Below are 10955 nucleotides of genomic sequence, written 5' to 3' on the forward strand. Positions count from 1 at the left end.
AAATGGACCCTTAATGAAACATATAGATGTAATGGCTGGTGAAAACGGGTATTAAATGTCTCAGCAACGTCTTGAGAATAAGAATACATCCATACACTAGTATTAATCGCAAATTAATCAAGTGCGATCAACATGGCATTTTAGGGATATTATGTCTCCTCTCTGCGGTTGCGAGCAACATTTAAAGAGATCAATTTTGATTGCCAACAGCCAAGCTTGTTTGCTAGAGCGCTTCAGTAAAACCTTAAAAACATAACAAAAACTCACTTCGTTTTGGGATAAAAATTTGGCCATTGTTAATGGCCAAAGTACAAAACTTAAACTAATATCTGACGAACGGTGAGGTAACAATAAGGTATTAAAAGCTCTCGCAAAGGTGAGGGCCAGAAAATAGGCAAGTTAGAAAATTAAATACAATAATTACACGGGCGGAAGACGGGGATGGGGGTGGGTTGATTGCTTGATTTTCCTGCAACCTGAAGTTTAAGGCTTGCAGACTGAGAGGGCGAGCTAATGGATACGCCCTCTTATAAAAGGTCTTTGCCTAACTATGAAAGCGAGGCTAAGTATTTTTACTGTGAGTGAACATTTGGCCAAAAGCCTCGTGATGTTGCGAAAAGGTTATTGTCCTGAGAGTCGCGTGATAATCATACGATGGTGATCTGTTTTAGTAAAGATCCAAGGTTTAAACGAGGAACCTGCGTCATTGTCTCACAACCAACTAACCCCTGTCCCCTGTGAAAAACCTACTAGAGAAGGCACCCGGGAGGGAGACATAAAAGCTTTTTTTCGGTCGAAATAAAATCCATTTAATTATCAAAGCCTTCAGAAAAAAGTGTGCAGGACCCGCGTCGGTAAATTTTCAGGGGATTTGATTGACTGGTTTGATTTGCTTTACCCAAGCAGCGTTGAGTTTGGTTCGTATTTCACGAATTCAAAACAACTGAACAGCTTGATTGCGTTCTGTACTGTTGTGATCACAAATCATGATGCAAATGTATGGCCCCACCGAACTACGCAGCTCGCTTCATTATTAAGTTTTGGACCACAAACCACTCCAAATTGACTCCAAATTTTAACATAAATTCTTAGAAATTCCTTGGAATTCCTAGGATTGTTATTGAAGGTAATCCAACACATTACAAAGGCTTGGAATTCCATGTTCAAATTACCACAGCAACATTCTTAAGAATTCCTAGGAATTCTTAGCTTCATTTCACAAAGGAATTAGTCATTTGCCATCACCGGGCGAAAAAGCACAGTGGACTTTTAAGATTATAAATTTTCTCGCCACAAATCATGGTCATGTGGCTCAATGGTTGGTGAGTACAATTTGTAATGTTCACGTTGTGTTTTCTCTAATTCAGTACCGTAACATGGCAGTTCTTGACCGATCGCGAGAAGGTTAATAACAAAATGTGTATAAATGTGGCCTTATAAATGTCAAAAAATGCAGAGCTGTACACATTTCTCTAACACCTCGATTAATGATTTTAAGTCACATAATATTTTATTATCTAACAATCAAAAAGGTAATTTAACAACTAGGGCTCATAACTTATGCACAGGGGGGTGGTGGAATGATTTTCCAGTGGCGGTTTGGTTTTTTATCATTTTATTTTATTTTATTTATTTATTTATTTTTGTCTTTTTTTGGGAGGGGGGCTATGGAAAATTTACCCAAAAGTAGCACAAAATATAGAATTAATATGTTTATATTTTCAGTTTACGTGTCACTTGATGGATCTCTGGACAAAGTTTTCTTTTACATAAATATTCGGGTATATATTTTTTGGAGCTCATTTTGATAAGAATAAGTAGTTTATTTCAATAAAAAACAAACTTACACTGGTAGTCGCTCTATGTCTCGCAACTGTGGGTTTGTTTTTTTTCTTTTGTTTTCTTAGTATCGTGTTTTTTTATGTTTCGGGACTCAAAGAAAGGACGCCATTTTAAGTCACCAGCGAAGCAGAACAACCTGCTCTGTGCGTCTCAATGACAAACGCACTAAAGCATACCATAACCTTTCCCTTCTCATAATAAAAATGAAAACGAAAGAACAACTTATTGGAGAACTTTAACTGTGGACCTTTTCATTTATTCATCTTGTTAAAACAAGATAAATAAATGATATTTCAACCGTGGTATTATAGTCCTTGTCCTGGTTTTCACCTGTATTGAGGAGGCCGTAGCCACCGGTGTCTTCATTTCTGAGCAAGCAAGCCTCTGAGGCTTCGCCAGGGATAGCAGAGAGGGAGGTGGCTCTGTATTTAAGGCTTCCGTTAAAATGGGTACTTCTCTTTCAGCAGACCTAATTATATGTAACTTGCGGTGTTGGCTGATATTACTGCCATGTGGTACCTCTGGCTTGAGTGTAGGTTCCGGCTTCAGGCTTTTTCTGAGTTTGCGCAATGTTTCAGTGGGTTTTGGAATCAGGTAAGAACGATCAGGTTGCTTCCTCACACACGTTCCACTCTTTCATGGTTGGTTACACAATAAAGGAGCTATCTTTACTTTCTGTCCAACGTATATTTCTGGGAGGATCTTAGGTGCACGGTCGTAGTAATTCTTGGCTTTCCTGTTTCTTCTCCTTAATCTTCTTCTGAACTCCTTTTATGACCATTGGAACGAGAAGACTAGTGGCGATGGACAGCAGTGTTCTTGTCCTGCGAGACATCAATCTCTGGAGCGGGCTGGAATTAAGATCTTCGGAGGGGGGGGGGGGTATTTCAATAATTGATGCCCAACCAGGGAACTTGTTTGTCCTTAAGCGCTTTCTTAAACAGCAGTTCTTAACAACTTTGACTGCCGACTCGGCTTTGACATTGGACGTTAGATAGCGGAGAGAAGAGGTTATATGCTTGAACTCCCAGTCAGTGACGAGTTGTCTGAACTCTTGGCTGACGATCTGTGAACCGATGTCTGTCACAAGACAGTCAGAGATTCCAAGCCGGCTTAACTGTTCCTTTAGGAACTAATTACAGCACTTGCTGTCATGTCAGGCTGTTCACTGACCTCAACGAAGTCAGAATAGTAATATACTAGCGTGATGTAGTTTTTGCTTTGGAGACAGAATAATTCTGCTGCAACTCTACTCATTGTAGGGTCTTTTAGGAATTTCATGCGACTGCAAAGGCTTCTTGGGACTGTGTGCTTGGAATCCGGTGCAAATCTGGCAGTTAGCAACAGTCTCCTTGATTTGGCTGCTTATACCCGGCCAAAATACAACGCCTATGGCTTTTCGCAGACAAGCCTCCATTGCCATGTGGTTTGCCATGGAACACTTTTGGTATGATGACTCTGTGGCTCTTGAAAAGTACTCCATTGTGTACGCAGATCTCATCTCGATGAAGCCTGTAAGCTTAGCTCTGGTTATCCTGTGATCACCGTTGTCTTCAGGGTCATCAGAACCGGATCTTGGTCTGTGCATGTTTTTAACTGGGCTAATCGCTCGGGTGACAGCTCGATAGCGTTGAGGGAGTTCAACCTCTCTAACTCTGTTGCGAATGCGTGAAATTCATCTAGTTGTCGACTTCTTTCTCTTGTCAAACTGTAACTCTGAAAAGGTGATCTGCCAAGAACATTTGGCTGCCTTTCTTATATTTAACGTCAGCATTGTAACGCAAAAGTCTCAGCAACATCTTCTAGGTCTCTTAAAAATGGCTTGTAATGGTTTGTAGTCACAATCAATCAAGTTCAATCAATCAAGTTTATTCAACAATTCAATAATTTAGCAAAAAAGAGAGAATGGCCCGCAGATAGCGAGAGCTAATCTAGGACGTTCAGACTTTCAACTATTTCAGGATAAAAATTAATATTATTAGTGTTATTACAATCAAAGACAGAAAAAATAGAATTTAGAGGAGGTAAAGAAATTACGAGTAACACACAGGTGACATTTCCCTTTCAGTTGCCCCTTGCTTTGCATTCATAATTTTCTCTAGTTTTCTTCGCAATTCGGATACCTCGTTTCTAAGTGACTGGTTTTCCTTACGTAGCTTCTCGCTCCCGGTCAGTTTTGTAGTAGGAGTAAAAGGTGATACGGTTGAAAAGTCGACAGCGTCTCAAAACACGTCCGACTAGCTCGAACTCTCTGACTCCAGATTGATCTTGCCCTTCCTGGCCAGGTACTGGTCGAAGCGCTGACAATCAAAAACAATAGCAAGGCACTCTTTTGCCGATAATTTGTACATAGTTTCTCTCGGTGTGTGACAACGTGCGTGACGCAAAGGCTACCGGTTGCAAACTTGGAGTAACCTCACTCCCAGATTGTACTGACTTGCGTCGCATTGTAGCCTGACCTCGCCTTGTGATTTATAAAATTTCAGCACTGGATGATTAACCACCAACTGTTTGATGTCTTTGAAGGCTGATTTGTGTTGCAGCGACCTTAGGAATTGGTCTTCTTTTGCTGCGAGCTCACTTAATGGTTTCGTCACCTCTGCAAGCCGTGGAAGGAGGCTTGATAGTTCCTTTTTGCAGGTAGATCTAGGCATTTCTTCCACGGCACGGGAGGTCAGCGGTCAGCGATGGCGGATAGACGTGGATTTTAGAGCTCCGCTTAGTTCTGGCTAGACCGCGCGTATTCCACCACATAAATAGCGCAAAAACATTGTAATAGCACTTTGGGTCGGTTAGAGAGACCGAAAGAAGCAAATTGGTAGCTTTTCAAGCGAAAATGTCGGAAACTCCATCTAACACGTGTTCATTCGAAGAACTTTATAGGGTCGAAGACTTAAAGGACATCTCGAAATGCTTCGCGAAACTTCACACAAATATAGGAGCAGAATTCCGCCTGGTTCGTGAGAAACTCAAGGAAACAACCGACCGAGTCGTGGAATTGGAGAAGGCGATGTCACACTTCGAAAATGAGCAGTTGGAGATGAAGGAAAGTACGATACCCGGGATAATAAAAGAGGCTGAAAAGCGCGACAAGTCTATACGCGACGAACTTCTTGCCCTGAATCTTTGGGGCAGGAAATGGAATCTCATTTTTCACGGTATAACCGGGGAGTTAAAAGAAACTTCTGAAGCTACAAGACACAAAATTCAAGAATTCTTCAATACTACACTCAAGATGGATCCAGGTGAAGTGAAAAATATTAATTTCGCTGCGTGCCATAGAATTAGAGGAAGCCGAGACGCAACTAAAGAGTCGATCATCGTCAGGTTTGTCGACCTGCAACAGCGGGATTACATTCTTAATCTAGCCAAGAAGCTCCCAAAAGGATCAGGTTATGGAGTGATGGTCGATCTACCACCAGAGCTCTCGAAGCTTAGAGGCCGACTTCTCAAGAAGAAATGGGAGCTACCCTTTCAGCAACAAAAGGAGGCGAAATTAAAGTATCTACAGAAGGTCCCATTCATTCAACTAGTCGTGGCTGGTCAGGTTCAAGAATCGGGTTGAACTATGGAAAAAGCTAAGTTATTGCCTGTCTTACTGAGTAAAAGCTAATTTCAAGAATAGCATATCTAATAATTATGTCGCTATTAACTTTTTGTTTAAGTACTTCTAGTACGCGCGAGTCGCAGCACAGGACATCATTACTATAAGCCAGAAGCTGCAATCGCTAACAGGACGCTACTTGTTGTGTTTGTTTAGTGTCTGTTTGTTCTTGTTCTGGATTGATAAGTCTCAAGCTGTTTTCGTCTTACATATGCAAATATATATATTTATTGTAGCGTTTGCTCTGTGCCAGCAAATCAATTCTACCCTTTTGCGTTGTAATAAGTATGCAAGATTAACAGATCATAACATTTAAATTTAGTGAGGATAAAATTAACAGATTGAAGATCGGGACATTGAATTGTAAAGGTTTAGCAGATGAAAAAAAAAGAAAAGACGTCTTTAATTGGCTTCGGCAAAAGAAACTTGACATATATTGTCTACAGGAAGCGCATATCCAAAATAGCAAAAGAGAACAAGCAAGGTGGAAATCCCAATGGGGCTATGAGGCGTTTTTTAGCAGTTTAGATAGCAAAAGTTGCGGAGTTGTTATTCTATTTAACAATACATTTGAATATGTGCTGCACAATGTAATTAGCGATCAACAAGGCAGATATATCGTATTAGATATTTCCATTTTTCAGCAACGTTGCACTTTGGTTACTCTGTATGGTCCGAACACGGACTCGCCCGAATTTTTTACAAACCTGAAAGAAAATCTGATCAATTGGGAACTGTCAAATCAACCTATTATATTATGCGGGGACTGGAACGTGGTGCTAAATTACCATAATGACACGATAAATTACTCAAAGGAAAACAATCCGAAGGCTCAAAAATCTGTGCTGGATTTAATCGATACTTTCGAGTTGGGCGATGTCTATAGAGACCAGGAACCAACTGGACGTAGTTATACTTGGAGTGCGTACAGTAATTTAAAACAAGCAAGACTCGATTATTTTCTTTTGTCTACTGATTTAACCGGTCTAGTGGAGTCAATTCAAACCAATGCTGGCTATCGCACGGATCACTCGTTAGTAGTTATGAATATGATTTTTACACATCAGGAAAGGGGCAGAGGGTTCTGGAAATTCAATAATTCTCTACTGTCAGATCCGGCATATGTGAAACTTGTCAAGGATTGTATAAATGAGACTGTAGATGAATACAAAATTAATGGTGACATAGAAAATCCACAGCCCCATACTTTTTCCATTAATGACCAACTTTTGTTTGAAACACTTAAGCTTCAAATTCGGGGTAAAACTATTTCTTATGCAGCATGGAAGAAAAAAGAGCAAAATAAGACTGAAAATTTTCTAGAAAAGGAAATAAATTTTCTTCATCAGAGTTTAAATGAATCTCCCTGTGAAACAACCAAAAGGAAACTCGCCCAAAAACAGAATGAGTTACAAGAACTGAGAGAGCATAAAATGCGTGGTATAGTTATAAGGTCAAAAGCTAATTGGATAACTAGGGGTGAAAAAAGCACTAAATACTTCTTGAATCTGGAGAAAAGACATTACACAAACAAATTAATTCCTAAGCTAGTTTTAGAGGATGCTACCGAAATCACAGACCAAAAAGATATAATTAGGGAGCAGGAGCGTTTTTATGAAAAGCTTTATACCTCCAGGAAAACTGAATTCAGGGCTGATCATTCTGCCACATTTTTCAATCAAGATAATATAAGGGTGAAGTTGACTCCTGAAGAAAAGGACTCTTGTGAGGGTAACATTTCTGCTAAAGAATGTTTAGATGCCCTAAAAGCTATGGGTGATGGAAAAAGTCCTGGGATGGACGGTTTTACCGTGGAATTTTATAAATTTTTTTGGAATGACCTCAGCCATTATTTAGTGCGTTCAATTAATTTCTCATATAGCATTGGCGAAATGTCGGTCACTCAGAGAAGCGCGCTTATAACTACCTTACCTAAACCAAATAAGACAAAGTTCTATCTGAAAAATTGGAGGCCGATATCTTTACTTGGAGTTGATTATAAAATAGCTTCAGCTGTTGTCGCAAATCGTATTAAGAAGGTTCTCCCATCCATCATTTCACACACCCAAAAAGGCTTTTTAAAAAACAGGTCTATGGCCGAAAACACAAGGCTAATTTATGATATTATAGATAAACTAAATTCTAACAACGAAGAGGGCTTACTGTTATTAATTGATTTTGAAAAAGCATTCGATTCGGTAGAATGGAACTTTCTTGACGGAGCCTTAAAGTTTTTTAATTTCGGAGAGTCTATAAGGCGGTGGGTTAAAACCTTTTACAAAAATATTAATAGCTCCATTTTATACAATGGTCATTGCTCCAATTCTTTTTCGGTCTCAAGAGGTGTTAGACAGGGAGACCCCCTGTCACCATACCTTTTTATTATTTGTGCTGAACTTCTCGCAGATGCAATAAAACAAAACGGTCAAATTAAGGGCATCACTGTTAATAATGAAGAATTTTTACTTGGACAGTATGCGGATGACACTTTTTTCCTTTTAGATGGAACTGAAACTTCACTATCCCAATGCCTAGACACCTTGGAGCTCTTTGGAGAGTGCTCAGGTCTGAAGGTGAATGTAGAAAAAACTAAGGCGGTATGGCTGGGTAGTAAGAGATTCTCGAAGGTCATATTACTTCCGGAGAAAAATTTAGCATGGGTATTTAATGAACCTTTTGACATCCTAGGGATAACGTTTTTTGTTGAAACCCAGCAAATAGTGGAGTACAATTACAAAATAAAGCTACAGGAGGTCAGAAAACTTTTAGACTCGTGGTCCTGGAGACTTTTGAGTATCATAGGCAAAATACAGGTAATTAAGTCTCTCGCAGTATCTAAATTTGTTCATCTCTTAACAACACTTCCTACTCCAAATGCCTTTTTTCTTAAAGAATTAGAAACACTCTTCTTCTCCTTTATCTGGGATGGAAAGAGTGATAAAATAGCAAGGAAAACAATCATTAATGATGTAGATGATGGGGGATTGAAGATGACCGATATTCGATCATTTGCCAAGGCTCTGAAGATCTCCTGGGTTAAGAAAGTGTGGGACGTAAATTATCAGGCAGACTGGAAAAGGCTCCTGCTTTCCGATCACCTTTACTGGAATGATGTCTGGTTACTAAACAAAAGATCATTATCACGCCTGGCTTGCTCTTTTGGGACAAATACTTTCTGGAGGAATGTAGTTGAATCATGGGCAGATTATGTTCAGGAAACTGTAGAAGCCGGTGACCTTCTGTCACAGCCACTATGGAATAATGTCTTTATTAAGATAGAAAATAAACCTGTGTTTTATAAGTCGTGGTACAAAAAAGATTTACGTTACGTCAATGATCTTGTAGACGAATCCGGCATTTTTATGTCACCAACCAAACTGATTAATAAGTTTAGCCTAACTTGTACCTTTTTACAAGCTTATGGTATTATGTGCGCAATTCCAAGTTCATGGAAGTCAAAGATTAGAGAGTTTGGTAAACGGTTACCTGTGGTCAAATCCCAAAATATAGATAGGTTATTTAAGACAAAAAAGGTGACCAGCTTTACTTATGACGCTTTGCGAAAATCGGTTGCCACACAGCCAACTAAGGTGCAGCGTAAATGGAATAAATATCTACCATCTCCTGTAGAGGATTGGTCTACCTATTACAGTATCCCTTTCTTATGCACGAGTGCTAGTAAGCTGAGAAGCTTTCAATATAGGATATTCCATAGAATTATTGCCACAAATGTATTGTTAATGAAAATGGGTATTAAGGATCACGATAATTGCTTTTTTTGTGACAGTAAACCTGAAACCATAGAGCACCTTTTTTGGTACTGTGACCGGATATCCCACCTCTGGATCGCCCTCGCAAATTGGATCTGGTCGGCAACAGACATTGAAATAGAATTTTCTCTTGAATCTGTTCTCTTGGGCTATACAAACTGTATGCCTTATAAGAATGCGATTAATTGTATTATTTTAGTAGTCAAGTTTTTCATATACAAATGCAAAATGGAGGGACGTGAACCCGATTTCGCTGGCGTACAGAGCTACGTTAAGTTTCATTACAATATTGAAAAATTTGCACATGACTTTTCTCATCACGATAAAATTTTAAGTAAGTGGAAACCGATGAAAAAATTATTTTGTCAATAAATGATGTAATGTGCTGTAATGTAAGTAGAATAAGCATTGTACCGTATTTTAAGTTGAGTAAGTATTGTAATGTAAGTAATGTAAGTTGTATCTTGAAAGTAGAGTTATTGTAATGTTAGTGGTGTAAGAGATCTGTATTGTAAGTAATGTAAGCAGTTTTTGTGTTTTGCAAATTAAAAAAAAAAAAAAAAAAAAAAAAAAAAAAAAAAAAAAAAAAAAAAAAAAAACCTAAATGTTCCCTTTGGTGAACTATTTTCAAAAATCACAATCAAAAGTTCCATCGCTCTTTCGTTTTTCTAAAAATTAGAAAAGTTGAATTTACGGATTCACGCCCGATTCAGCCCCCCGGAAAAACGGGAAAATCGTGCATTCTTAGCAGCCTCGCACACATCAACGATAACTACTCCCGTTTTTCTATCTCGGCTGCAAGTAAATCTTTCTATTATATCTCGCTTAGTGTCAAAATGAAGTCGCAAGTCTTATTTTTAATGGGCTAATTCACTAGTTGAAGATAGCGACCTTCGAGGGTTAGATTTCGAATTGAGATTAGGGCCGATATCAGAGGCCTATATCTGTCCCGGCATATGGGACAGCATAACTAACGGATTTCAGCAGTACTAAATGGGGTTCGAGAGTCATAAAATCGACCAAAGGAAACGAATACGTTCCTGTTGAGTGGTGAGACAATCAGTCAGAGTATTCCTATTCTATAATTATTTCCTTCAGGATTCGATTATGGATAGTATATTCTTTAGTAGAAATGCAAACAATCTTGTCGTTTTTATAATATAACTTTACAGTCAAACATTTAAGAAAGTGAGGTAAGCCCTCTGTCATTGAGTAGATAAAACAAATACTAATTACAGCACGTAGAGTACAAAGCTCTTTTTTAAAGCAATAGACCGCACTTTCCAGAAGTTTACCAGCGTAATAAAACCACGCGGGATGTTGGGAGAACACGAGAAAGCTTGTAAATCACGAGCCGCAGGCGAGTGATTTACAAGCTTTTCGAGTGTACTCCCAACATCCCGATTGGTTTTATTACGCTGGTAAACTTCTGGAAAGTGCGGTCTATTGCTTTTATGAAATAACTACTTGGACAAAAACACCTAGAAATCGGCGCTTTTTATTTTGTAACTTGATCAAGTTGTTTATTTTCTTCAAATTCATCAGTAAGGCGGGAGAACCAATCACAAATCGGGATCTATTTTGAGCATAAACCTGTTGAATCGCCGAAGGACGCATCGCAGCTTGAGCGAATGAATGAAAGTGTTTTTTAAGTTAAATTACTGTCTAACTCTCACAAAAATGTGGCTAAAAAAAGGTTAATGCCATGGCGAAAGAATGCTTTTATCGGCAGATAGCAG

This window comes from Pavona decussata, unplaced genomic scaffold, assembly GCF_977016875.1.
Source record: "Pavona decussata unplaced genomic scaffold, jaPavDecu1.1 SCAFFOLD_119, whole genome shotgun sequence".
Lineage (NCBI taxonomy): Eukaryota > Metazoa > Cnidaria > Anthozoa > Scleractinia > Agariciidae > Pavona > Pavona decussata.